This window comes from Giraffa tippelskirchi, chromosome 9, assembly GCF_054371585.1.
Source record: "Giraffa tippelskirchi isolate mGirTip1 chromosome 9, T2T-mGirTip1v1.2.pri, whole genome shotgun sequence".
Classification (NCBI taxonomy): Eukaryota; Metazoa; Chordata; class Mammalia; order Artiodactyla; family Giraffidae; genus Giraffa; species Giraffa tippelskirchi.
This window is the reverse complement of record NC_137283.1, coordinates 134,595,809-134,623,716: the sequence shown is the minus strand read 5'-3', so window position 1 is coordinate 134,623,716 and position 27,908 is coordinate 134,595,809. Positions and strand designations below refer to the sequence as shown.

Sequence of the window (27,908 nt, the reverse complement as noted above, 5' to 3'; positions counted from 1 at the left end):
GGGGACACTTTACACTCGGTGTAAGATATGCTGGAAACAGGGCCACTGGGGTGGCTGGATCTCAGTCTCTCTGTCTCTCTCTTTCTCTTCTTTTCCTTTTGATGTATCCAACACTTGGTTGACAAAGTAAAGGCCTTGATTAGGACCAAATGCCCTTGTCTGTTGCTATGGTCTTTATTTAGGACAGCGGTTAACAAGGCAGTGGCCCGTTCTTTTCACTCTATACAGATGACGATATGGCACAAATGTAACATAAATATATATTAAAACATTACCTTCTGTCTTCTTGGCTTAGGATGAGATCTCTCTGTCTAGCTGAAATGCACCTGCAGCTCAGTGCTGTAAGCAGCCTGCAGGCCCCAGCCCTGTTCAAAGGGATGAGTATCATTACAAAAAAAAAAAGATCCCTCAGCTGAAAATAGTCAATATGCCAAGGTGCCGCATTTCAGGTAGCCTTCCTGAACTCCATCATATTAGTTTTAATCTTATTTTAAAACTAATATTATTATAAGGTTATTCTTTGAATGTTTCATTTTTTATAGGAATTAATTTTTTCCAGGAATTGAAACTTTTTCCAGTATCTCAATTTAAAGGTTCATAGTATTGTAATATTTTTAACCTCTGCTCTATCTTTGGTTGTGTTCTATCTTCCATTATTACACTATTTCTTTGCCTCTAATTCCTTTTTATTTTTCTTAAATAATTTACTATTGTTTTGTGTATTTCATACATAATTTTTTAAAACTTTCTTTTCTTTTATGTATCTTTGGTCTTCCTTTTGGAATAATTTCCTTTTATGATGAAGAATTTAGATTTAGAAGTCAGTTAAATTTAGAAGTTAGTTTACTGAAATTCTGCTGATGGTGAAAACTTTCAGTTCTTATTTATGGAAATATGTCTTATTTTGCCCTTGTTACTGAGAATTTGGCTGGTTGCACAACTGGGAATTTTATCATTTCACTGTGACCTGGCTTCTGTTATTGCTGTTGGGACATTTACTGTTTCTTCAGTTTTTGTTGTTGTTTTGGAGGAGATTTATTTGCTAGTTTTTGAGTTTCTCTTCATCTCTAAAGTTCTAAAATTTTAGTGGAAGGTGCATAATTATAGATTTATTTTTTTATTTATCCCATTTGGTATACATCGTGCTTCCTCTGTAAATTCTTGTCTTTCATCATTTCTGGAAAATTCTTTATCATGACTTTTTCAAAAGTTGACTCTGCTCCATAATCTCTATTCTCGTCTCACTCTGATAAGACAAAGTTTAATTCTTAGTCTATCTTTCCTATCGCCGAACACTGTTTAGTAATTTTCATTTTCTTTTGTCTTTGTGATGCATTTTTAATTACTTTTTTATGATGAAACTTTCCTTACTGACTTTTCATCTGTGATAACTCTAATCATCTCATAAATTTTTAATTTAAAGGTTATATTTTCATCCTTAACAGTTGTATTTTGTTAAAAATCCACCTGCTAGCTCAAGAAGCATATTACCTTGCATTCTTAAAAAGTAATTATTTATTTATTTGGCTGTGCTGAATCTTCGTTGCTGCTCGGGTTTTTCTCTAGTTTCGGTGAGCAGGGGCTATGCTCTAGTTGTGATATGTGGGTTCTCATTGTGGTGGCTTCTCCTTTAGTGGAGCACAGGTGCTACAGAATTTGCGCTTCATTAGTTGTGGCATGTGGGTTAAGCCGTTTCCACTCTTGGGCTCTAGAGCACATACTCAGTAGTTGTGGCCCACCGGCTTAGTTGCCCTGAGGCATGTGGGATCTTCCTGGATCAGGGATTGAACCCATGTCTTCTGCATTGGCAGGCAGATTCTTTACCACTGAGTCACCAGGAAAGTCCTACTCTTCATTTTTAAAGTATTTTATATATGTCTTAGATCTAAGCATGCCAATACCTGCAGTTTGTGAGATCTGTATCTATTGTTTGTTGATTATGTTGACTCTGTTGACTCTTACCAGTGACAGTGGTTTACTTTTGCTATGATCTTTGATCAAAGATAATATTTCACTGACAAAAATAAGTAAAATTCCTGAGGACCTGAATTTCATCTAGAGTGGGTTAATGCAACAATGAGGTCTTGTTTTTACTCTATGGATTGAATAGAAATTGCAAGTGATAATATCCATTGTCAACATAGATTTTTCTAAAGAGAAAACTTGACTTGTTATTGCCTGTCAGAGTTGAATAGGTTAAATCACAAGGTTTGTTATAAACAAGGTTATATAGCAATAGCTGCTGCTGCTGCTGCTAAGTCGCTTCAGTCGTGTCCCACTCTGTGTGACCCCAGAGACGGCAGCCCACCAGGCTCCCCCGTCCCTGGGATTCTCCAGGCAAGAACACTGGAGTGGGTTGCCATTTCCTTCTCCAATGCATGAAAGTGAAAAGTGAAAGTGAATTCACTCAGTTGTGTCCAACTGGTAGTGACCCCATGGACTGCAGCCTACCAGGCTCCGCCGTGCATGGGATTTTCCAGGCAAGAGTACTGGAGTGGGTCACCATTGCCTTCTCCAATATAGCAATAGAAAGCTTAACAAATGTTCTCATTGTGTTTTTAACGCTACCAAGTAAGTTTAAATCACAACCAAGGCAGTTACAGAATAAATCAGTGATATCTCAGAATGAGTTAATTATTATGAGACAAGTGGGTGACCGCAATCTCATTCAAGAAACATAATTAAAAACAAGTGAATATAGTGTTTTATAAGAAACAGTACATTATTAACAAAGGTACTTTTTATTTTAAAAAACCATACATTTGGAAGTATAAGTGAAAAGTTCTTAGAATCTTTTAGTAATACAGAGAAATCTTTTGTTTTTCTTTTAAAATAAATTTAGACAAAAACTCAGTTTTCATGGTGACAAGATATAGGCTAAATGTAGATGTATATTACATTTTATGAAAACTAGCATGTAAATATTTCCTAGCTTTTTCTTATCCTTCTGATTAAATATAATGGCTATATTAGAGCTTTGTCCTTTCAAAGCAGCTATATCAATTGTCTAACCATTATGTTTAAGGTTTCTTACTGAACTTTGCTTGTATCCCTCCAAATTTACATGTTGAAATCTTATCCCCAATGTGATGGTATTTAAAAGTAAAGACTTTGGGATGTGCTTAGGTCATGAGGGTGGAATGCTCATGAATGGGATTAGTGCCCTTACAGACAGTAGTAGGAGAGCTCCCTCGTCTTTCCTGTCATATGGGGGCATAGTGAAAAGACGGCTATGAACCAGGAAGTGTCTATGAACCAGGAAGTGGTTCCTCACTAGACACTGAATCTGTTAGTGCCTTGATCTTGAACACCCCAGCCTCCACAACTGTGAGGAATAAATCACCCAGCCTCCAGAACTGCAAGAATTAGATTTCCATCACTTATAAGCCACCCAGACTATTTTTGTATAGCAGCCCATTTTATTAGGAATAAGAAGTTCTAATTAAATTCTATGGTCTCTGCATTAAGTTGCTGTTCTAGGAAAGATTAAATTTAAGAGTATGAAGCTTATCATTTATTTTTTTCCACATTAAGGAGTAAGTTATTCTTGGAGACACCTGTTTGAAATGTTAATTTTAACTGCCTTTTGGTAGAGAAAATCTGCAAAATATATTAAAATTAAATGTATCCATTTCTACCTAATCACTCTACCTGGGAAATTGTCCAAAAGGGATAAATAAGCAATGCATAAGGGTTATTGAAGCAGCTGGTTCTGGTTTTTAATAAAAGTATTGCCACCAATGGAGGAATAGAGAGGGGGTAGTTGAATACATCCAAGTACATTCAAGCCATTGAATGTGTTGGGAAACAATTCTAATAAGTCTTTCACAGTTTGGCACATCTTGGGAACAGAGGAACTGACAGCTTTTCCTTCTGGACTATTTTTAAGGATGTTTTGCATAGTGAAAAACCTTGATAGAGATAGGATCTTCCCCAGGGACAAAGAGTCGGCATGCTTACTGTCTGCTATAATAAAGATATTATCTCTCTTGATCAAAGGGTAGACATGCTTATTACTCATTGAGAGATATTGACCTTCTGTATGCTAATAGTTCCTCTCTTGAAATGCAAACCACTGCATGTGTAGACTATATCTAGGTGTCTTCCTCTGTAAGATTTGGGAGCAGAAGGAACTCTCAAAAGTAAGCTGATGTTCATGCTGTTTACCATGCTCTGTAATAAATTCTTTTGTCTCTGACTTAGGAGTCCTGTGTCATTTTTTAGCATCCATAAGACTGTGGCTGATTAACTTGTTAGCTTGCAAGTAAGATGACATATCGGGCTTCCCCGATGGCTCACCAGGTAAAGAATCCACCTGCAATGTAGGAGACACAGGAGACGAGGGTTTGATCCCTGGGTCAGGAATATTCCCTGGACAAGGAAATGGCAACCCACTCCAGTATTCTCGCTTGAAAAATCTGATGGACAGAAGAGCCTGGCGGGCTACAGTCCAAAGGGTTACAAAGAGTTGGACACAACTAAGCGACTAAGTACACACACACAAGACAGATCAGACCCATCACAATTCTCAGCAGTTTTGGTGACAAGGATGGGATGCTGATTGAAATGTGCCTTTCTGAAGGAAAATGAACAAGGGTCTTGCAGGCCAGGTCTAGAAATATGACAAGACTCTGAGATCTGACAGCAAATGTTAGGCAAGGGGGCTGGGTATTACATAATGATTCTCTGCAGTCCCACCTGTTAATAAATATTTGGAGCAATGAGAGCTAGAATCGAACCAAACTGCTCAAATGGTGCCCTGGTTATTGCTCACTCTCCTCTGAGAGAGTGGATGAGCAAATGTTACCATGACAACAGGGCATTGAGCTCTACAGCTTCAGCCAAAAAGTAATGAGGCTGCAAATGATGAACCAAAGAGTCCTCAAAGCCAAAAAACTGCTGTCAACAATAAGGACCTTGCTATTCAACACAGAACTTTGGGCAGACCAAACTAGTTAAAAGTTCTTTTTGTGAGTCTTGAGCTAGCCCCTATTCAAAATCTGCTCAAACTGAATACAGTATCTCGTTTATTGGCAAGAAGCTTCTCTCTCCACTAATGTCCTCTCCTTATTCTCTTCCACTCTACTCTGTTCTCAGCTGCTTTTCAGAGATCTCTCTGTCCTCAAAACAGACCACAGATTATTCCCACCAGTGTTATTATCCTGGAGAACTCTGTTGGATACAGCTGCCCAAGGTGTCATCTTACCTACTCCTGTCTGGTGACTAGGCATCCAGATTCGGTGAATGGATTTGGGGCAAGGTTTACAGTGGGAAAAGGAAGCTAATGTGACCTTGGAGGCTGAGGGATATGGGCCAATTTAATGTACTATTGTTATTTCTACATTTGAATGTACTTCTTCATCCCAGAAGTGTCAAGGATACTCTCCCAGTTCTAGAAGAGCTGTAGGTAGAGAAGTGCTAATAGAACTCACAGCACTAATGACACCTTTGAGCTCAAGTGTTGCTGACAACTTTCAGTCAATTGGGGTCCTTGGCAGAGGCAGGCAGCCTCTATCCTGAGGGGTCCTTTGGGTTTTCAAACTCATTGCCTCTCTGGTATTGCTACCGGGTTAGGCTTTAAAAAAAAATTATTGGGGTATAGTTGATTTATAATGTTGTGCTAGTTTCGGGTGTATAGCAAAATTAATGTTATACTCAGCCATAAAAAAGAACAACAAATGCCATTTGCAGCAACATGGGTAGAGATAGAGATTGTCATACTGAGTGAAGTAAATCAGACAGAGGAAGACAAATATCACATGATATTGCTTATATGTGGAATCTTTAAAAAAGGCTACAAATGAGCTTATCTACAAAACAGAAATAGAATTACAGATGTAGAAAACAAACTTATGGTTACATGGAAGGGGAAGGGGGAGGGATAAATTGGGAGATTGAGATTGACATATACACACTATTGTATATAAAATGGGGCTTCCCTGGTGGCTCAGACGGTAGAGAATCTGACTGCAATGCGGGATACCTAGGTTCGATTTCTTGGGAAGATCCCCCTGGAGGAGGGCATGGCAATCTACTCCAGTATTCTTGCTGGAGAATCCCCATGGATAGAGGAGCCTGGCAGGCTACAGTCCATAGGGTCAAAAAGAGTCAGACATGACTGAGCAACTAACATACATACACATATAAAATAGATAACTCACAGAGACCTACTATGTAGCACAGGGAATTCTACTCAATACTCTGTAATGGCCTATATGGGTAAGGTGTTTTGAAACCAGTTAATAGCTTGCTACTAGTCTCTTGGCTCTTGGGGCTTCCCTGGTGGCTCAGACAGTAAAGAATCTTCCTGCAATGTGGGAGACCTGGATTCCATCCCTGGGTTGGGAAGATCCCTGAAGAAAGGAATGGCTATCCATTCCAGTATTCTGGCCTGGAGAATTCCATGAACAGAAGAGCCTGGCAGGCTACAATCTGTGGGGTCACAAAGAGTCAGACATGAATGAGCAACTTTCACTTTTACTTTTCACTTTCAGGCTCTTGGCAAGGGTGGTGCTAGTGGTAAAGAACCTACTTGCCAATGCAGGAGATGTAAGAGACGCAGGTTTGATCCCCGAGTCGGAAGATCTCCTGGAGGAGAGCACAGCAACCCTCTCCAGTATTCTTGCTTGAAGAATTCCATGGACAGAGAAACCTGGCAGGCTACAGTACATATATATGGTCACACAGAGTCAGACACGACTGAAGCAACTTAGCATAGCATAGCACAGGTTCTTGGTAAAGCTAAACACCTGATCCATAGAAACCTTGTGACTCTATGGCCTGATATTTTCATTTTTGAAGGTGGGTCTACAGGGACTCAATGACTTACATGGTGGGAAAGGCCTAAGGAACCTGACTTGTCAGGTGGAAAGTAATTTATTTAAGAGCACAGTCAGCCTGGTCCCAGGAACATCTCAGCTTGACATGAAAATTGGAAGTTGCCCATCTGGGGCAGTTCTCAATGTGGTTCATGAAGTGCTATTGGTCCTTAATTTATAGAGGTGCTTTTAAATACCTGGTCTGGTTCACTATGGTAAAAGTCTCTGTATCTTATGCTTTGATATAAGTAATTCATATTCTAGCAATTTAGAGTATGAGCAGATTGATACATGGGTCTACAATCCTGTTTGCAAGGATGTTTATTGCAACACCGTTTTTGCTAGCAAATTACAAAGAACTACTAAAAATCTCTCATTTTGGGACTAGATGTTAGAGAGATGAGTTGTTCCAGACAAACCATATCAAAGTAACCCAAAACATGACAAATAAAAATAGTGCTTTTTTGTTTGTTTTTATGGACAGTATTTTCTCAGTGTTACGTAAAGCAAAATTAAAAGCATGTTTCATTACAGTTTTAATTTATTGACCAGGTCCATACAACTTAAAAAATAGAGCAAAGGGCTTGCTTAGCAAAGCCAACTTTAAAACCATGTTCTTAGTTTTCTCCTTCAAACCCTCAACCTTCTGGTCCCACAAGAATATCACCCTTGTGCTCTCACATACAAATTCTGGTTTCAAGATTTACTATTATGTGGAAAAGCTATATGTGGAAAGCTAGGTGATAAAAACTTTAAAATATATCATTTTCATGTAAAAGTCTCCTATATAAAGAAATCTCCATGGACTACCCCTGAATGGAAACAGAAGACATTGGTAATAGAATTGCCTTTGAGAAAGAGACAGAGAGCTCTGAAAGTATTTGGTGAAAATAATATTTACTTTCATTGCCATAAATAAAGAATCCCACTTAGGTTAAGGGGTGTTATCTCTGGGTAGTAAAAAAAAAATCCAAATGGCTATTTATTTACTTACAGCCTATTACTCATCTTTTATTATTTCTACCATGAACTTGAATTTATTCCAAAGACAAAAAAAAAATTGTGAAATATTTTGAAAGTATTTTCTAGCAAGAATACAAATAAAAGCAAGGATATATCCATATTTTGGTAACTGAGAGAGCAACAAAAATATGGATATAGCCTTGCTTTTCTTTGTATTCTTGCTAGAAAATGCCTTCAAAATAATTGTATCAGGATCATAGTACAATCCTGAATATAAATCTGGATGCTGACAATGGAACAGGGAAGAGGTAAAAATGACACACAACTAGAAAGGCAAATAAATGACTGGCAGAGAAAATAAATCTAGTTACAAATTTACCTATGAGAAAATTTCTCATAATATATACTCCAATGGAAATTCAAAGACAATCCAACAATATCTTGCTTTTATTATTTATTTTGATGTCTTCTTAGATACAAGGATATGACCAAGCAAATAAACAAATAGTATTGTAACAAGAAATTCTCAGTTCCATTCATTAGATTTCAATAGCTGGGTCTCTCCCAGAAGCCTCTCTGGACTAGCCTCAGTCATTATCATACTATACAGACAGACAGATCTCTCTGGGCCTTTTGGCAGGAATTCTTTTATTCCGCCCAGCACTTTGAAGGATTTGGGATGGAGAACACTGTGCCATTCCTTTTGCACGTTTTCCAGACAGTGGAGAATGTGTTTGGGAGCAGCAGATTGAAGTTCATCTTCTGGGGGCCTGTGAAAATATCGTTTCTTTGTAGATTGGTGAACTAATACAAAAAACTCCTTCATTTATTGGATTGGTATCATATACCACCAGCCTTCTTCTCCTGTTAACAATAACCTGCATAGACCAGTTTATAAAACTCCAAGAATGTGAGGTAGATCCTTCATCTTTTAAGAAAATAGTACCTCTTAAAACAACTGATTTATTTCATCCTTCGGTTGTTGCTAATGGCAACAGAAAGAATGCACTGGAGTGTCATAATAATCCTCCATTAAATCCCTAGTGTTTAAATTTTAATGCTATAATTCAAGAGCTGACAAAAGCCCATTGAGTGCGTCTATGGAGAGGAAAACAGGCAGGCCCATTTTCTCAGGAGTGATACTATAGCAACATGAAATGAATTTGGGGTCAGGGAACAAGCAGTCTCCAGGCTTTGTTTGCATTTCCTGGCTAAAAGTAGAATCTAACATTATAAATTTTACCCAACTAAGCAGTTATTTTGAGCAGCAGGAAGATAGCTCCCTTTGTACACTGTTTATATTGAAAACAGAGAGAAGGTAACAAAACCAGAACTGGATGAAAGATATGCCGACAAATGAAGTGACTCTCAAAGTGATCACTTTAGAAACCCCTAGATCCCTCCTATGCTTGACACCCAAACCCTCTCCCCTGGACAAATGATATTTTAGAGCATGGAGAAGTATTACAATTCTCAAAATGCCCTTTATAAAGAAAGAAACAAAGTCTGGTCCACAGTCCCTGAAAGTGACCCTGTTACAGGCATAGAAAACATGACATAGTCCGGTGTTGTTGATTACCTCTAGCTCTTTATAATAGTCCTTTTGTTTTAGGTGGAGGGTTTTTTCCTACCAGAATAAGCAAGTGCACCCAAATCACAATAGCCAATTGTGCACAAAAGGCAAAAACCAGCAAACAAAATCCCCCCAAATACCCTACTTAATTCTCAGAAGTTTGTGTTACCAACCTTCTTCCCCTAGATATTTGTGTTTTCAGTTTCAGTTTTTGTGTTGAATATTAGTACACTGAGTCAGTGTCCTAACTTGGTAACATAAAATACTACTATAAACTCAGTAACATAAAATATGAGGTGGATATCCAATAAGGTGTATCCAGTTACAGACTCTATTTATAGGACTTGCAATACACAAAAGTGAAGAATGTTAGGTTTTTAAAGCTCTAGTCATAGATGGATATGCAGACAGCTCAATAAAACTCAAAGCTGTTCCTTCTTTTCCATCCCCTCTTCTAGGACCTTGATATCTCACTGCAACAATTAAAAATCCTTGCCGCAGAAATTCCCTGGCAGTCCAATGGTTAGGACTTCAAGCTCTCACTGCTGAGGATCTGAGTTTGATGCTTGGTCTGGGAACTAAGATCCCACAAGCAGTGCAGTGCATGACAAAAAATAAATAAATGAATAAATAAAAATAAAAATCCTTGCCTCTCCCAACCTTTCAAGATCTCTAGAATGCAAATCTATATTTGCATTTCATCCTAAATATAGTGGCAATCTTTTTAGCCACTTTCCTAAAGACAAAGTTTCTCCCCTGTTAAAAAATCTTCAATGCCTATGAGTGAATCAAATTTATATTCCTAAAATTTAACTGCTATTATAAGTAAGCCATGTTGTATAGTTTGCTCTTCCTTATTGTATCTTTATACTTTGCTCATAGTATAGTTACAGGAAGTATACTCCTCCTAGAAAATTATTTATTTTCTTTCTTTTTTTCTTAAGCTCATGTGGCACATCTAGAATTGTCTTTAGGAATTTAATTAATTTCTTCTAATAAACTATGTATTATTGCCAAGTACAGGAACTATATACCCAATTATTTTTCTTCCACCCACTTCACACTTTGAAAGAAATGTTTTTTAAAGAAAATATTCTCTAAGCTTCATTGCGTATCTGGCTCTTCCTATTATGTATACCAAACATATGATAATAACAAAAAGAAGCTATGGAATAAAAGATATTAATAAGTAATATATTATGATCAATTGTAAATTCCTTCTGCTTATCATCATCATTGAGGGATCCAGGTTGATGGGTGCTTCTTCTCTACACATTCACAAGATTGCTGAGACAGGAAAAGAGAGTGAGGTGAACTATACTGTGCCAACTTTGAAAACTTCTGTCCAGAAGTGACGCATCTCTTCTGCTCATACTGCATGAAGGCAAAGGAAGTCACAATGCCAACCTGACTTCCAGAGGACAAAAAAATGTAATACTACACGTGTTACAGGGATGGAGACATTCTGAAACTGTTGGAAATTGCACTATAACTACTGCCTCATATTTTCCCAAGAGTTAGAAGAAAACAAAAGCAATAAATTTCAAAATTTACTTAAAAATGGCAAAATAATTAGTTAGAAAATTTCCTCAGGTTGATTGATGATGCTGCTCAAAAACCTTAGCAAACACCTTCCTCATAATGAAATTTTAAATATTTTACCATTAAGATTAAAGATCAGTTCAGTTCAGTTGCTCATTCGTGTCTGACTCTTTATGACCCCATGGACTGCAGTACACCAGGCTTTCCTGTTCATCACCAACTCCTGGAGCTTGTTCAAACCCATGTCCACTGAGTTAGTGATGTCATCCAGCCATCCCATCCTCTGTCATCCCCTTCTCCTCCTCCTTCAATCCTTCCCAACATCAGGGTCTTTTCCAATGAGTCAGTTCTTCGCATCAGGTGGCCAAAGCATTGGAGTTTCAGCTTCAGCATCAGTCCTACCAATGAATATTCAGGACTGATTTCCTTTAGGATGGACTGGTTGAATCTCCTCGCAGTCCAAGGGACTCTCAAGAGTCTTCTCTAACACCACAGTTCAAAAGCATCAGTTCTGCAGTGCTCGGTTTTCTTTATGGTCCAACTCTCACATCCGTACATGACTACTGGAAAAACCATAGCTTTGACTAGATGGACTTTTGTTGGCAAAGTAATATCTCTGCTTTTTAATATGCTGTCTAGGTTGGTCATAGCTTTTCTTCCAAGGAGCAAGTGTCTTTTAATTTCATGCCTGCACTCACCATCTGCAGTGATTTTGGAGCCCAAGAAAATAAAGTCTCTCACTGTCTCCATTGTTTCCCCATCTATTTGCCATGAGGTGATGGGACCAGATGCCATGATCTTAGTTTTTTGCATATTGAGTTTTAAGCCAACTTTTAAGCCAAGATTAAAGGTAAGAATGTTTATTATCATTGCTATGATCAATACAAACTGCATTTCCTGGCCAAGACAGTAATACAAAAAAGAAAATGAGATATAAGGTTTAAAAGAGAAAAATAATTGCTATTTCTAAAGGTATGATATGAATTGTTGATACTGCTTACCTTTTTTGAATTATCTATCAGAATTATTAATAATTATGAGCAAATTATCCATAAAAATTATTTTAAAAATCAAAAGTAGAATATCAGTGACCTGTGGAATAATAGCAAATGAACTAACACTTGTATAACTGAAGTCTAAGAAAGAAGAAAAAGTATGGGGCAAAAAAATTATGTAAGCAAATATTGTTTAAAATTTGTTAACTTTATTTTAAAAATATACCCATAATTACAAAAATTTAAGCAAACACCAAGCAGAAAGGAAAGCAAGACTTAGGCCTATTATATTAAACTGCTGAAAGCCAAAGTTAAACAGAACATAAAAAGAGCAAGAGAAAAATACACATGAAATACAGGGAATAAAATAAGAAGGCTGTTTTCTTACCAGAAACAGTGAAAATCAGAAGGCAATGGAAAAATATCTTTTAAATTTATTAAGAATATATAAAATCTACCAATCTAGAAAAAGCATTGATCAGCAGATGTGTGCAAGACATATTTAAAGAAGTTCTTTTGGCTAAGAGTAAGTGATACCATATAAAAATTTGATAATGAAGAGTGAAACATTAAATATTGTGATATATTTTATGAAAATAAACAAGTTAGATGAAAAAGATACACTTTTTTGAGAAAAACAACAAACCAAAGTGACAAAATTGAAAAAATAATTGTATAGTCCTATTAAGTAAATAAAATTCATAATTAAAAAGATAGTCAAAAGGTACAAACTTTTAGTTATAAAATATATAACTAGTTTTGGGGATGTAAAGTACTGCATGGTGACAGTTAATAATCCTGTATTGTATTGAAAGTTGCTGAGAGTAGATCTTAACAGTCTTTATCACAGGGAAAAAATTATAACTGTGACTGGTGATTGATGTTAACTGGACTTATTATGGTCATCATTTCATATATATACATATACTGAATTATTATATTGTACACTTGAAACTATTCAATAAAATAATGTTATATGTCAATAATATCTAAATAAAAATAAAAATCCTTCCTTCAAAGAAAATGCTGGGCTCAGATGGCTTCATTGGTGAATTTTATCAAGCAGTTAAACAAGAAATTATACCAATAATTGTCTTCTGATCTGTTTTTCCAGGGAAATTGGCATTTAAGGAAACAGTCTGAGTTTACTTGCTGAATAGACATATTTAGATTTGGGTCTGGCCAATAAAGAATTTCAGTATAATTTCAGCTGGGCTATTATACTGTTGAAGTTCTCCATTTATCATTCAGTGAGCGTTTGACATTGGTGCTTAACTTCAGCTGGCTTCTCCCTTGCTGTAGGCTGATGTACAAGAAAAGAAATGAAAAACATAGGAACAGGGCACTGCTGTTGGACAAAAAAATCCAAGTTATAATCTCTTGAAGATGACGAATGTCAACATTGATATAAACAAAGTCAGGGTGTTGGAAAGAAAGAAAAGAGACTCTGGTAAATCTGAGCCTAGATCAAGGTGAGTTTTGCATTTCATAAACACATGCTTGAGGCCAAATATTTAACGGACTAAAATGAATCACAGGGTTCTTCTTGCAGGTAAAAGAGAAGTAAGAAAAGATAAGTCTTTTACATACATTTCTTTCTAGTTTTAAAAATTCCTATTCTAGCAGAAAATTTCCCAAAGTGAAGGAGAATAGGCATAACTGAGGAAGAGGAAAAAAAGTGTGCATCTGTCAATAGCCATCTGAAAGACAAGCTTTCAAGGAAGAAGGGAAGTTCTGGCAAGCTTAAGCAGCATCCTTTAACTGAATCTTCACGGGCATGGGCTGCAGTGTATGTAAATACTAATGGTGTGGGTCAGATTCCCCACAAACTGACTCTGAGATGGAGTCCAGTCTACAGAAAGTTCTTGAGGTTGTTGCTGTCAGGATCAACGTTTGTGTGAGATGGGAGGGAAGCAGAGTCAGGCCAAGGGATAAGTTGGGCTGCAATGTAGCAGCAACAAAAACCAAGGCAAGCCCAAGGGGAGCCATGAGTCTGGAATGGCTCTCTAGGTATATTCGGATTTGGGGAAGGGAGACCAGCTCTTCATATCGCATAACAACAAGTCTTGGGATGCATCTTGTCCTCTGCAGGAGGAAGGATGATGGACAATGTGGCTGTTTTCACTGGATGGCAAATCCCAGGGAGAACTGATGGGTGACAGCTAAGAGAAGCACACTCAGCAGTTGAGGGAATTAGCACTTTCCTTCCTGGAAAGTGAACCTGGGCAATGTTTACTACAGTCCACTTTTGCATAGCTTGGATCCTCTTGCTTTATCTAAACCCTGAAGGTCTTCCTACAGGAGGGGTGGGTCTCTTTCCTAGGGTAAACTTATTAGAGGAAAGTTAATGAAGAAAGCTATAGCCTTCCTGGATTCAGATAGGCTTGAGGCTACAACTGTGATATGTCTTAGTTTTCTTCCTCCATGATTTATCCTAGATTTTCTTCTCCCACAGCTCATACCTATGCTGCCTTTGGTGGCTGAGCTGGTGGGGTGATCTAAAGTTGTATCTCTGATTATCTAAATTCCTGATCGAGTCCTTCTCAGACCTTGGCTACTGTATTTGTCAATTTACTATCACAATTGAGCAAAGAAGTGTTGAGATAGCCAAGTGCCAAACATATTCTTCCCTGGCCTCAATGTTCCATAACAGCCTTCATCCTGATGATCACATCAATTGCTTCTTTCAAAACTGTATCCCTCTCCTTACCCCCTGGCCCCTTGTCATGAGAAGTATGAAGTATATAGGCATAAATCATAGCTTACATTTCCAAGGTGGAAGTTCCCCACATATGGGAACTAAGACCAGTAAACACAGAGAGGCCAGAATCCAGAAAAGGAAGAAGAAGTTTCCTATGGATCATTCTTACTTTCATCCCTTGGTCCCTGGCACTATGTATTCTATTTAACTAATGGGGCACAGCCGTATATATTGGTTGTTAATCTGAGTATATATCACATCCTGGAAGATGACTACCTATCCTTGCATGGTATCATTTTTGAACTTGTGCCTTTTCTATGCCATCTATAAGCTATTCTATCGCTCTTCAGTGCCAGCAGTTTTGGATGCTGTGGTACATGACAAGACCAGCTGATCTCATGACTGTGGGCCCATGGTTGCACCTCCTTTGCTATAAAGTGAGTGTTTTAGTCAATGGTTTCTGAACAGTGACATCTTCACACTTTGCCTGAGATAACTCTTTGTTACAGGCAATTGTCCTGTATATTGATGTTTAGCAGCAACCCTGGAAGCTAGCCACTAGATGTCAGTAGCATCCTCCTAGTTGTGAGAACCAAATATGTCGGCCGACACTGTCAAATATCCCCTTCGGTGAGGGGAAATATTGCCCCTGGTTAAGAACCATTGCCTCAGCCTGAAGCAATGTCATATGGGATTCCACGTGGGTGGATTCAACTTTCTGTAATCACATGGAAAATGGTGCTGCCTGAGATTCTTCAGACAGGAAAGGCAAATCCAAACCTAGAATACATAGAGATGCAAAAAGTGTGCAAAATAAATTGCAGTTTTTTTCCAAGTTGGAAACAGTTCAATGTAGTTAACTTGCCACCAGGTGGCTGGTTAGCCTCCAGAAGGGATGGTGCTGTACGTGGGAGTCAGTCTTGTTCTCTTTTGCCAGCCTCAGCAAATACGAGCTCATGTAGCCAGACCCATGCAGAGCCTCCATTCTCTGGACACTATGGTGACTCTGTTCATTGTGCCTTAGGGTTCAAACACTGTGATCTCTGATGACAGAGAGATGGTTGATGTGGATCTATTGACATTTTGTCTACTGTGATTATTTGGTTGTTTAAGGCCTATTCCAGAGTAGATGCCCTCCACGTGCAATGCTCACACTTTGTGCCCTCTCCCATTGGTCCATCCATGTACCATGACTGATCTTTCCATCTTTCTCCTCTCAAGCTACTTACCACCCATGAATTTGCATAGATTTTAATCTCGGGACATTCTTTTTTCACCAAAAGGTGATCAATTGTATCACCTGGAGCTCTGGCTATCAGAAAGATTTGTCCCACCACTGTCTTTAAAGGCCACCATGTAGTGAAGTTCTGATCCATTTTTAGTTTACATGCAAGTACTGGGATGACAGTTCATAAATCAACTTTGCTCTTTGCCTCCTTTGTCAGTTGTCCTAAGGCATCCCCTACACAATATAAATAAATGTTGGTTAAGAAACCGGTGAATGAAATGGAAGTCTGGACCAGATTGTGCTGCTTACTTGAGTCTTCTGGTGTTGCTGTTCTTCAGCTGCTAAGTTGTGTCCGACACTTTGTGACCCTGTAGACTGTAGCACACCAGGCTTCCTTGTCCCTCACTATCTCCCAGACTTTACTCAAACTCATGTCCATTGCGTCAATGATGCCATCCAACCATCTCATCATCTGTTGCCCCCTTCTCCTCCTGCCCTCAATCTTTCCCAGCATCAGGGTCTTTTCCAGTGAGTCAGCTCTTTGCATCAGGTGGCCAAAGTATTGGAGCTTCAGCTTCAGCATCAGTACTTCCAATGGATATCAGGGTTGATTTCCTTTAGGACTGACTGGTTTGATCTCCTTGCAGTCCAAGGGACTCTCAAGAGTCTTCTCCAGCACCACAACTCAAAAGCTTCAATTCTTCAGTGCTAAGCCTTGTTCCCCGGTGGCTCAGTGGCAAAGAATCTGCCTACAGTGCAGGAACCACAGGAGATGTGGATTAGATCCCGAGGTAGGGAAGATCCCCTGGAGGAGGGCATGACAACCCACTCCAGTATCCTCACCTGGAGAATCCCAAAGAAAGAGGAACCTGGCAGCCTACAGTTCCTAGGATTGCAAAGAGTCAGACATAACTGAAGTGACTTAGCACATACAAGCCTTCTTAATGGTCCTACTCTCACATCCGTATATGACTACCAGAAAAAGTATAGCTTTGACTATATGGATCTTTGTTGGCAAAGTGATGTCTCTGCTTTTTAATATGCTGTCTAGGTTTGTCATAGCTTTTCTTCCAAGGAGCAAGCATCTTAATTTCATGGCTGCAGGCATTGTCCACAGTGATTTTGGAGCCCCCAAAAATAAAATCTGTCACTGTTTTCACTTTTTCCCCATTTGCCATAAAGCAATATGCTTGTGCCTAATCCTTGTACCATTTTCATCTTAAGAGTGGGCAGGTCTTATAAAGTATATAATTTGAACTATTTGACTCCTTTCTTTAGTTCTAAAATGAAAGGTTGAATTAAATAAACTATAACATCCCTTCCAATTCTAGAATTTTATGAGAAGAAGCATAATTTTGTGTTTAGAATGATGGCTGATGTTGGCAGCTAGTGTACCTTTGATTTATGACCATAAGTTCATTGCGTGGCCTCATCTATGAACTCCTCTATGCTCCTATTTATCATCATCCCAGGTGGTACTAGTGGTAAAAATCTGCCTGCCAATGCAGGAGACAAAAGAGATGTGGGTTCTAACCCTGGGTTGGGTTAGATCCTCTGGAGGAGGAAATCGCATCCCATTCCAGTATTCGTGCCTGGAAGATTCCCCGGGCAGAAGAGCCTGGTGGGCTACTGTTCGTGGGGCTGTAAAGAGTCAGACACAACTGAGTGACCGAGCAGACACAACCAATTAAATCATAACAAGGAGGAAACCAACATTCTCAAAGCCAATAAAAGTTCCCTGTGTCCACAGCAACAATATTGTTTCAAGTATTCACCAATCAGTTTCTTGTACCAAGTTGCCCAATCACCTACAAACCCAGTTTATAGTAAATTTTATTTTTAAGATTACAGAATAAAGCATTTCCTTTGGAGAAAACTTAAAAATGAGAGCCGACGGAGTCAGAGATAGATTGAGATGGGGGCTTTGAGGCATAGGATTGCTGCTAATTTATTTGCAATGGACAAACTATTTTAAAGTTGACTAACAGCATTATGAGAAAAGTAATATTGTAGTTAAACATACTGTATTAGCAAGGGTTCTCCAGAGAAACAGAACCAATGGGGTATATGTATGTAAATATAAGCATATTGAGTTGCTTCAGTCATGGCTGGCTCTTTGCTGCTTTTCTATCCATGGGATTCTCCAGGCAAGAATACCAAAGTGGGTTGCCATGCCCTCCTCTGGGGGATCTTCCAGACCCAGGGATTGAACCTGCATCTCTTACATCTCCTGCATTGGCAAGTGGGCTCTTTACCACTAGCACCACCTGGGAAGCCCGTGTGTGTGTGTGTGTGTGTGTGTGTGTGTGTGTGTGTGTGTATGTGTGTGGTGTGTGTGTGTGTGTGTGTGTGTGTGTGTGTATTGATAATTCCAAGAAGTTTGCAAGGTGTTTGCTAAGGCTTATGTGAATTGCCCTATGAAATGAATGTTTTGATCACTGGAGATTATGGAAAATATACCCCAAGTGGGAAACACATTTTCTAACAGTTTCTTTCCGACTGTGAGGGCGTCAGCCTCAGCCTTCTGGCAATAGAAGGCTTCCACCTATCTGGAAAATATTTACAATAACAAGAAGATACTGACAACCCACACTAAGTGGTGGGTGAATGAAGCCCAACTGTAGCTGTTGAAAGGGTCCAGAAAGAGGAGATCCGAGGCCCTTGCCAGGTTAGATGTTTCTGACAGACTGTTTTTGAAATTTTATAGATTTCTTCCCACCAGTGTCTTCAGATGTCATGTGATTCCATTTATTGTGACATTAACTTTATTATGGTAGTTTAAAATTGAATCCTCAGTATCTCTGAGGAAGGCCTGGCGTGCTGCGGGTCATGAGGTTGCAAAGAGTCGGACACGACTGAGCGACTGAACTGAACTGAACTGAACACTCTCTTGATTACTGTAGCTTATGGTAAGTCTTGAAGTTGTGTGGTGTCAGTCCTCTGATTTATTATTCTCCTTCAATTCTGTGTTGGCTCTTTCATGTCTTTTACCTCTCTTTAGAATCACAAACTAAGTTGCTGAAATTTGGATTGGAGTGGCAATGAATGTATAGATCAATTTGGGAAAAACTGGCATCTTGGCAGTATTGTCTTCCTATCTGTGCACATGGACTCACTCTCCATTTATTTAGTTCTTTAAAAAAAGAGTTTCATTCATCAGAATTTTGTAGTTTCCCCCATATAGATCTCATACATATTTTGTTAGGCTTATACCTAAGTGTTTCACCTTTTTTGGGTGTTATGTATGGTTTTTATTTCCTTTCTCGCTGTATTGCACTGAGTAGAACTTCCAGCACTGTTTGAATAAAAGCAGTCAGAGCAGACATCCTGGCTTGTTCCTGATCTCAGGTGGAAAGCATTTAGTCTTTTTATCACTAAGGGTATCTTTGCTGTAGGGTTTTTTGCTTTTGTAGATGCTCTTTATAAAGTTGAGGAAACTCCCCTTTGTTTTTCATTTCCTGACAGCTTTTATCATGAATGAATATAGAATTTTTGTCAAATGCATGTTCTGCCTCAACTGCTATTATCCTGTGACTTTTTTTGTTATTCAGCCTATTAACATGGTGGATTACATTATTGATTTTCAAATAGTGAACTAGTCTTGTAGCCCTGAAATAAACCATGTTTTGTCGTGATCTATAATTCTTTTTTATATATTGCTGCATTCTATTTGCTAATATTTTGTTAAGAATTTTTGCATCTATATTCATAAGGGTTATTAGTCTTCGCTTTTTAAATTATCTTAGTATTGCTTTGGTATCAGGATAATATTAGCTTATAAAACTAAATGGAAAATGTTTTCTCCTATTCAATTGTCAGAAAAATATTGGGTATAATGAACTGTTCTTTCAATATCTGTATAATTAGTTTTAAAATTATGAATTCAATTTCTTTACTAGATTTTGGACTATTCTAATTCTATATTTAATATTGAATGAATTGTGGTAGCTTGTGCTTTTTGAGACTCTGGTCCATTTAGTGTAAGTTATTCAATTTATATATGTAGATTATTGATTTGAGATATTTGCTTCTTTCTAATATAAACATTTAGTGTTAATAAAATTTTCCCTCAGAACTGTACTCGTTATGTCCCACAGATTTTATGCTGTGTTTTAATTTTCATTCAGTTCAATGTATTTTTTATTTTCCTCGAGACTTCCTCTTTGACTCATGTTTTCAAATGTGTTGTTTAGTTTCCAAGTGGTTGGAGGTTTTCCTGTTATCTTTTTGCTATTTGTATCCAGTCTGACTCCAATGTGGCAAGAGATCACACTTTGTGTATCATTTTCATTATTTCAAATTTGCTGTAGTTTGTTTCATCGCCCAGGATGTGGTCTATCTCAGTATATGTCCTATGGGTCCTTGAGAAAAGTGCATATTCTGCAGCTGGTGGTGGAGTATTCTATAAACATCAGTTGGCGCTTGTGGGTTAATGGTGTTCTTAAGTTCTTTTATATCCTTGCTGATTTCCTGTCTAGTTGTTTTATCAATTACTGACAGAAGGATATTGAAATCTTCAACTATTAATGGTGGGCTTGTTTATTTCTCTTTATATTAATAGTTCTACCAGCTTTTGTTTCACATATTTTGTTGTGCTGTTCTTTGGTACACATGCATTTAGAATTGCTATACCTTCTTGGAGAATTGATCTTTTAACATCATGTAATGTCCCTGGTAATTTCATTTGCTTCAGTTAGCTTCTTCTGACACTACTCTGGCAGGTGAAGTGCACACATCACTTCATTATTGCTGGAAGTCTTTTTTGTTTTCTGCTCAGCCTCTGTTGACTCCTGAAAAGAGGAGGAGCTCCCCATCACTACTAGACATGGATGAGAATTCAGCCTCTCCACTAGCGCCATCCTATACCACCTGGCTGGTAGAGACATGAGTGTTTCCTATTGCTCCCTCATGGGATACTGAAAGGTGGAGTCTCATTACTGCTGGGCATTGGTGAAGGTCCCGATGCTCCACTAGACTTCCTCTGACAACACCTCAGTGTTAGAGGGCACTCCTCACGTCCTGGTGATGGTGGAAGTCTAGACTCCTCTATCAGCCTTTACCAAGGGTGGGAAGTGAGACCAAAGTTACTTTTTTTTTTTTTTTTCCCCACTGTGATATTTAGCTAAAGTGGTAAAGAATTGGCTTGCCAAGCAGGAGATACAGCTTCAATCCCTGGGTTGAGAAGATCCCCTGGAGAAGGAAATGGCAACTTACTCCAGTATTCTTGCCTAGAAAATCCCAGGGACAGAGGAGCCTGGTGTGCTACAGTCCACAGGGTCACAAAGAGTCGGACATAACTGAGCGACTAAGCAGCAGCAGCAAGTAGCTAAAGTTGAGCCTCTTCTGTCTAAACACTTTCTGTCTTGCTAGACTGCCCATTCCTGGTCCTTTAGGTAAAGAGAGTAGGCCTCTGCTATGACTTTTTTAGTTTGCATCCGTTTGTTTCTTAGTTGGCTGTTTCTCTGGCTCCAAGGCTGGGGTGTATAAGCAAAAGTGGAAACACAGAGAACTCACCAATGTGTCGTTTCTTAGGTCCTGAGGTCCCTAGTCAGTCTAACTTCTCTCAACTCCCCTTTCAGAGTCTTCTTATGTTTTGTTTTGTACATTGTGACCAGAACTTTTAATTGTTCATAGTGAGAAGAATAAGGAAAAGTATGTCTACTATATTTGCATAAGTGGAAATCTTCTCTGACAATTTTGACTGATACTGTATAAGCATCCTCATTTTAGAGAGATAGTTTGAAATCAGCTCCATTTACTTTATTACTTGAGTATAAAATGACCTCTTTCCATATATGCTTGGATGTAAAGGATGTGAATTATCTTAAGTGCAGTCAAGTTTAGCCTGTTCTCTTTGGAACGATTCTACTGGGTCAGTGACATATGTATCATACATGGGGACACCAGCCCCGTGTATATATAGCACCTTCTGATCTAATGACAATATAACAAATTCAGCCAATATGTAAGAAATGCATGATATAAACTGGCCTTTCAGGCAATAAGTTTGAGGAGGAAATGAAAAACAAAAAAATTTTATTCATGTAACTTCTAACACTGACTATAACAATAGCCTCTGGAAAAGGTACGGTGCCATGTTACAAAAGTTCTCTAGCTTATTTATCTGAGCAATATAAAAGTTCTAGTGTTTTTTAAGATACCATTTAGAAATACATATAATTAATGTCTTATAAATTTAGATCAATTTTAATAGCAGGAAATACGTTTTTATTCAATAAAAAAGCAACTCTGAGCACAAGATACAAACTAAAAGTCCTAGACCATTTTCATGATTTTTTTCTTTTAAAAATCTATAATTGTTAGAAAAATCTTCTAACTCTATAACTGTCTTTAGAGAAGCAAAGCACAAAGTTTTAAGAAATACATTTGGGAAAATACTTTAAACTGAAAAACTATGTTTTTAAATTTTGAAAGAGCAAGTACTACTTTGTTATAAGAAAAGATAGCTTGATTCTTCACAGATATTTAATGACTTTGTAGAAAGCGCAAAACTGAAAAAGCTCTGATAAATGAATTGTTGTTTGACTTGAGTCTGAGTCTCCGTTGTTCACTTGAACTGTATCTCTACATTCAATATTGTGCTTTGAAATTTCAGTGTGGCCTGGATAGAAGGAAGAGATGAAGGAGGGAGAAAAGGAAAGAATGAAGAAAGAGAAGTAAGGAAGAAAGGAAGGGAGGGAGGAAAAGAAGATTCAAATATTTCAAATAAATCAGCACTTGTGAGAAAAGGCCACTGTTTTTCACGCACATGCTTGACTTAAGAAAAAGGCAAAATACATTTAGAAGACTATACAATTTTTTTTTTTTTTGCCTTCCCGTCTATGGGGTCTCACAGAGTTGGACACGACTGAAGTGACTTAGCAGCAGCACAGCTTTCATTTCCATTCACCTAGTAATAGCACCCAAAGCATATGGGTCAAGTGGTAAGCCCATTACCCAAACCGGGTCAATAAGCAACTTACAATACATGGGCTTCCCTGGTGGCCCAATGGTAAAGAATCTGCCTGCCAATGCAGGGGACACGGGTTCGATCTATGGGTGGGGAAGATCCCACTTGCTGTAGAGCAACTAAGCCCTCATGCTACAACTATTGAGTCTGTGCTCTAGAGCCTGGGAGCCACAATTACTGAAGCTCTCATGCTCTAGAGCCCATGCTCCGCAGCCAGAAAAGTCACCAAAATGAGAAGCCTGCATGCTACAACTAGAGAGTAGCTCCCACTTGCCACAACTAGAGAAAAGCCCCCGCATCAACGAAGACCCAGCACAGCCAAAAATAAATAATATATGAATAAATAAACTTTACAAAAGAATATCTTAAAAAAATTTTTAAAAGTTACTTATAATACAGAATGTTAAAAACTTTAGTAAGATGCAATAAAGCAACAATATTTTTCACCCAAAATTTTATTCATTAGCCTCATTCAACTAAAATATAAAGTCTAAAATCATTTTGAATAAAATCCATCTGAATCTCTAGATTGAGTGATGTCCAATAGCCTTTCAGAGTATTTACCAGTATTTACCTAAAATTGCCCCGGTTTCCACAGGTGACTATGATTCCAGTTCCATATTAACTCCAATATCCATAAGGATGTTTACTGCTTGAAAAATGTCTTTCTCCTTGAAAAAATTCAACCAGAGTGCTAAAGACAAATGTCCTCTGAAAAAATTAAGGTAATTGGTCTGCCTTAAATGGCACAGGCTAGAATTCCACAGACAAACCACTGTCATAACTCTCCACTGGATCATCTAAACAGGTAGGCTGTTCATGAGACTTGCGTAGAATCTGCACTATGTTTCAGGGGAATGTTTGTGGTCTCCTGTAGACTATTTTATAACGTTTTTCAAAAAAAAACTTCTAAGAAATCATATTCACTGTAGGTATTACTTGAAGGTACCAGAAGGCACCAGCCTTTGGTTAGAGGGAAATATTTCTGCTGAAAGAGAGCAAAGAACAGAAAAATATGCAACTTCTAAAGAATTAAAGTCACATTCTACAGTTCATATTTTTTTCTTGACTGGACTTTTTATTTTATTTTTTTTCATGATATCTTCTTTTTCTTAACAGTCTTATTTAAAAACTGGATTACCATAGTTGAAAATCAGAACCAGTAGGTACACTAGAGTTGAAAATTCTGGACAATTTCATCATTTTCTTTTATTTTATAATTAAATTGACTAAATATGGAGATATAAGATATTAGGTTGAGAGAAAATTTATTCAGTTATTGGGTAAATAATTCCACAAGAGGCATTGGTTATGATGAATTAATGCCACCACAGCGTGAGCATTTAAAGCAATATTCAACATTTAGAAAAATTGGTCTTTAAATGGGAAAACCTAACAGATAGAAAACTATAAAAGTGATGGTTCGTTAGCCACCTTTGCTTTCATTGCTCTGTACTACATACAGGCACTTATTCTCCACATCAAGCAGGGCAATCACCTTACTCTCTGTCAGACCCAGTCTTTTTTGGGTCATCAAGGCAAGGCAAACATTTTCATCTGAAATGTTACTGCAAAGTAAAACACATAATTAGTGACATTTCTCAACAAAATATATTTCTAAATAGCTACCCAGTTTCCTATATAGAGGAAGAGAAAAAGTACATTTTCTATAGATCACCAGAATATGGTATGCAATGAGATAAGTTTCAAGAAAATAGTATCTTTTGGAAAGATTCCAGTACGGAACCCTTGTTAGTAGATGGTTAAGAACAGAATCTGAACTCAGATTCCTGGAAACTTATTCTGCCTTGACACACTGCCCCTTCAAAATAAGTATATTAATCAATAATATAGAAATGAAATCAGGAAAATACCTATTAAATTTTTACTTTATTTATTTATTTATTTTGGCTGTGCTGTGTGGCATGAGGAATCTTTGTTCCCTGACCAGAGATTGAACCTTGCACCTTGTGTTGGGAATGTGGAGTCTTAACCTCTGGACTGCCAGGGAAGTCCCTAACTATTAAAATTTTAAAATTAACAAAGATTTCTCTTTTTAAAAAATTTCCATATTCTACAAGCAAAAAGATAATGACTCTTACAGTTTTATGGTGTGTTTTACTTGATTTATTTTTCTATCTTAGCTTAAAAAAATTGTAGTTGTACTAATGTAGCATCATGTAATTTTAGATCCTACTTTCCCACTGAACTTTATAATAATCACATACTACAGTTTCAAAAATTTTGTATTAATAAATATACCTGGGTGATGTTTCCTTGAATTGAATGGTCTATAGTTTTAGAAAATGGTTTCTAGTTTTGGTCTAATTTTGGAGTGAAGTTCTCCTGACTTAAATATTTTGCACTGATGCTTGAACATAAAATCATTTTGACTTGCATCTCTTGTGACTTTGGGAGAGTAGTGTTCATTTTACTTAAAGTCAAACTTTCTCAAGAAGAATCCTGAGAAGAAAACCTCAATGGCAAAGTGTGAACAGGCAGAAGAATTGCCAATAATGGGGAAAAAAGCTACTCCTATGATGTTGCAATTTTCAGAGCCAAGGAATAAGTCCTGAATATTTTGAGATTGGTTTGCCCAAATATCAGATTTGAGGAAATCTTTAGGTTCACATTTTTCTTGGATTAGCCTGTCTTTGACTCTTTATCCTTATATAGAAATAGCCGGACTGGTCACATTTTACAAAGAAATGGAGAAAAGACTTTTCAGGCCAAATCAAATTTTCTGTTTCTGTTTCTCCCAAATTATTTTCAGATGCAAGAAAAAGCAAACCACACAGAAGAACTGCAAACTGCAATGAAGCTGGAATGCAAGTCTTCATTGAAGGGAGGGAACAAACTTGAATAATTCAACCACAAAATATGTGAACCGCAAACAAGTATAAACACACAGGTAGACACAACACACAAATGCGTGCACATACACACACACACACTGACACAGGTCTGCCCTTTTCCCAGGAATTTTCATCAACGTATTTTTTTTTTTTTAAAGCTTATAACATCCAAGTAAAAGTATATAAAAGTTTCAAAAAATATATAAAAATCTTTCCATATTTAAATGCTTGCTTTTACAAATATTGTGAATATTATAAAAAATAAACTCTAAAAATATAAAAATAAAAACCATACAGGCAAAGTTTTTTTTATGATCAGGCCATACATAGTCAATTAAAGTTGAAAATATGCCTCAAATCTTCCCTTAGGATCCAGCTCCAAAATCTTCCCTAAAGTGTAAGAGTTTCTAGCATAAATTGCGTTTTCCTCCTCTGTAGAGGACAGAAAAGTTCTACCAAATATAGGACAGATAGGGATAAAGATACCCACCAGATTGTCTTTTTCTTGGGTGCAAACAATTAAGTCAAAGCTAGGCAATTAAAGCATCATGGTCTAATATCAAATTGTAGTCTCTCTGCCAGTTGTCATAAAATTTTAAAGATATCTAGTTATGCAAAATTATAGATTTTTAGCAATATTTTGACTTTTTGATTTTCTCAGATAAAATTTACATTTTCACTGGACTATGCAATTTCTTTTAGACACCTTCAGAGTAAAGTGAGAAACTCAATATGACTTCCAAATCTCCTGGGAAAATAGTAATGTCATATTTCTTGAATGATTTGTAGCTCTCAAAGACCTGGTACTATACAATTATGATTGGCACCATTCATTTCGTCCTTATTCCTTCACTGCCTTATATGTGTCAAGTAAGGGTGTTGGCCACCTCATGTGAAGAGTTGACTCATTGAAAAAGACCCTGATGCTGGGAAGGATTAGGGGCAGGAGGAGAAGGGGACGACAGAGGATGAGATGGCTGGATGGCATCACTGACTTGATGGACACGAGTTTGGGTAAACTCTGGGAGTTGGTGATGGACAGGGAGGCCTGGCATGCTTTGATTCATGGGGTCGCAGTTGACTCATTGAAAAAGACCCTGATGCTGGGAAGGATTAGGGGCAGGAGGAGAAGGGGACGACAGAGGATGAGATGGCTGGATGGCATCACTGACTTGATGGACACGAGTTTGGGTAAACTCTGGGAGTTGGTGATGGACAGGGAGGCCTGGCATGCTTTGATTCATGGGGTCGCAGAGTCGGACACGTTATGGTAGGTTAGTTATCCAGAAAATAATATCAATAAATATGGAATAAATTTTTAAAAATAATACATTTTTCTATTACTTGTCTGAGATCATGAGAAAGTAAAGGCGATCTTGAAAAGCAGATGGCAAAAAGATGTGAATACAGAAAAGTAGACAATTTCCAAAATCATTGTTCCATGAGAGCATCTGCTATACCTGCTGACTCACGGTTGCATGGTAGAGCAGACAAAAAGCCGGAAGTCTTTTCAAGTGGATATATAAAAACAAAGAGACAGTCCAAAACCAAAAGCTTCCAAAAGTGATATACTAGTAGATGAACTAGGAAAGAACATTTTCACAAGGAGACTAAAGACATACAAGAAAGTATGAATGAAATTCACCAGAAAAATCCAACTCGATATATTGTAGATTTGGGAAAGACACATTCAGACTATGAAATGAATAGCAGGCATATGTTTCCAGAAGTTAGAAGATTATGCTAAGATTATGCTTCAAGATTATGAAGCAGGACAAGAGACCTTTTTTTTTTTAAAAAAACATCACCAAGAAGTTAATGAATCTGAAAATAAAGTCATCACTGAGACTATAGAACAGGGGCAGAGAGAGAAAACATCTGGAAGATAATTAAGCAAAAAGAAAGCAGGGAATGTAACTGAAATTTCAGATGGAGAGAGAGAGAATGAGAACAAGGAAATATTCAAACAGTTAATTATTTAGGATTTTCTAGTATTATTGTTAGATAGCAGTCATTCTGTATATGGCCCTTACTTTATATGACTCTGTGCATACTCTTTTGATTAAGTGTGTTCAGTCAGAAAAAGAGGCCAAGTTAACTGAGTGAAATATACAGATCAGTTTCATCCTTTACTAGCAAAGTTTGCCTGTAATAATAACTAATAGGTCACTTCTAAAATTTAATATACATTTAAGCACAGAACCCATATTTTTGAGCATGTACACAAATGGTGATGACACACGATGGAATGGAATGTGAAATG

General features: G+C 37.6%; 1 long non-coding RNA gene across 2 annotated transcripts in view; it reads right to left on the bottom strand.

Moving 5' to 3' along the window:
- The window catches only part of LOC145521746 (uncharacterized), a 300,074-nt gene that overhangs the window by 64,033 nt on the left and 208,133 nt on the right, over positions 1-27,908 (bottom strand). Inside the window, exon 4 of one of the 2 annotated variants that reach the window (XR_014065655.1) lies at positions 12,081-16,569. This is a non-coding gene — a long non-coding RNA (uncharacterized LOC145521746). Of the gene's footprint in view, positions 16,570-27,908 lie in introns of those variants that run through there. The other variant, XR_014065656.1, reaches the window with a different exon arrangement.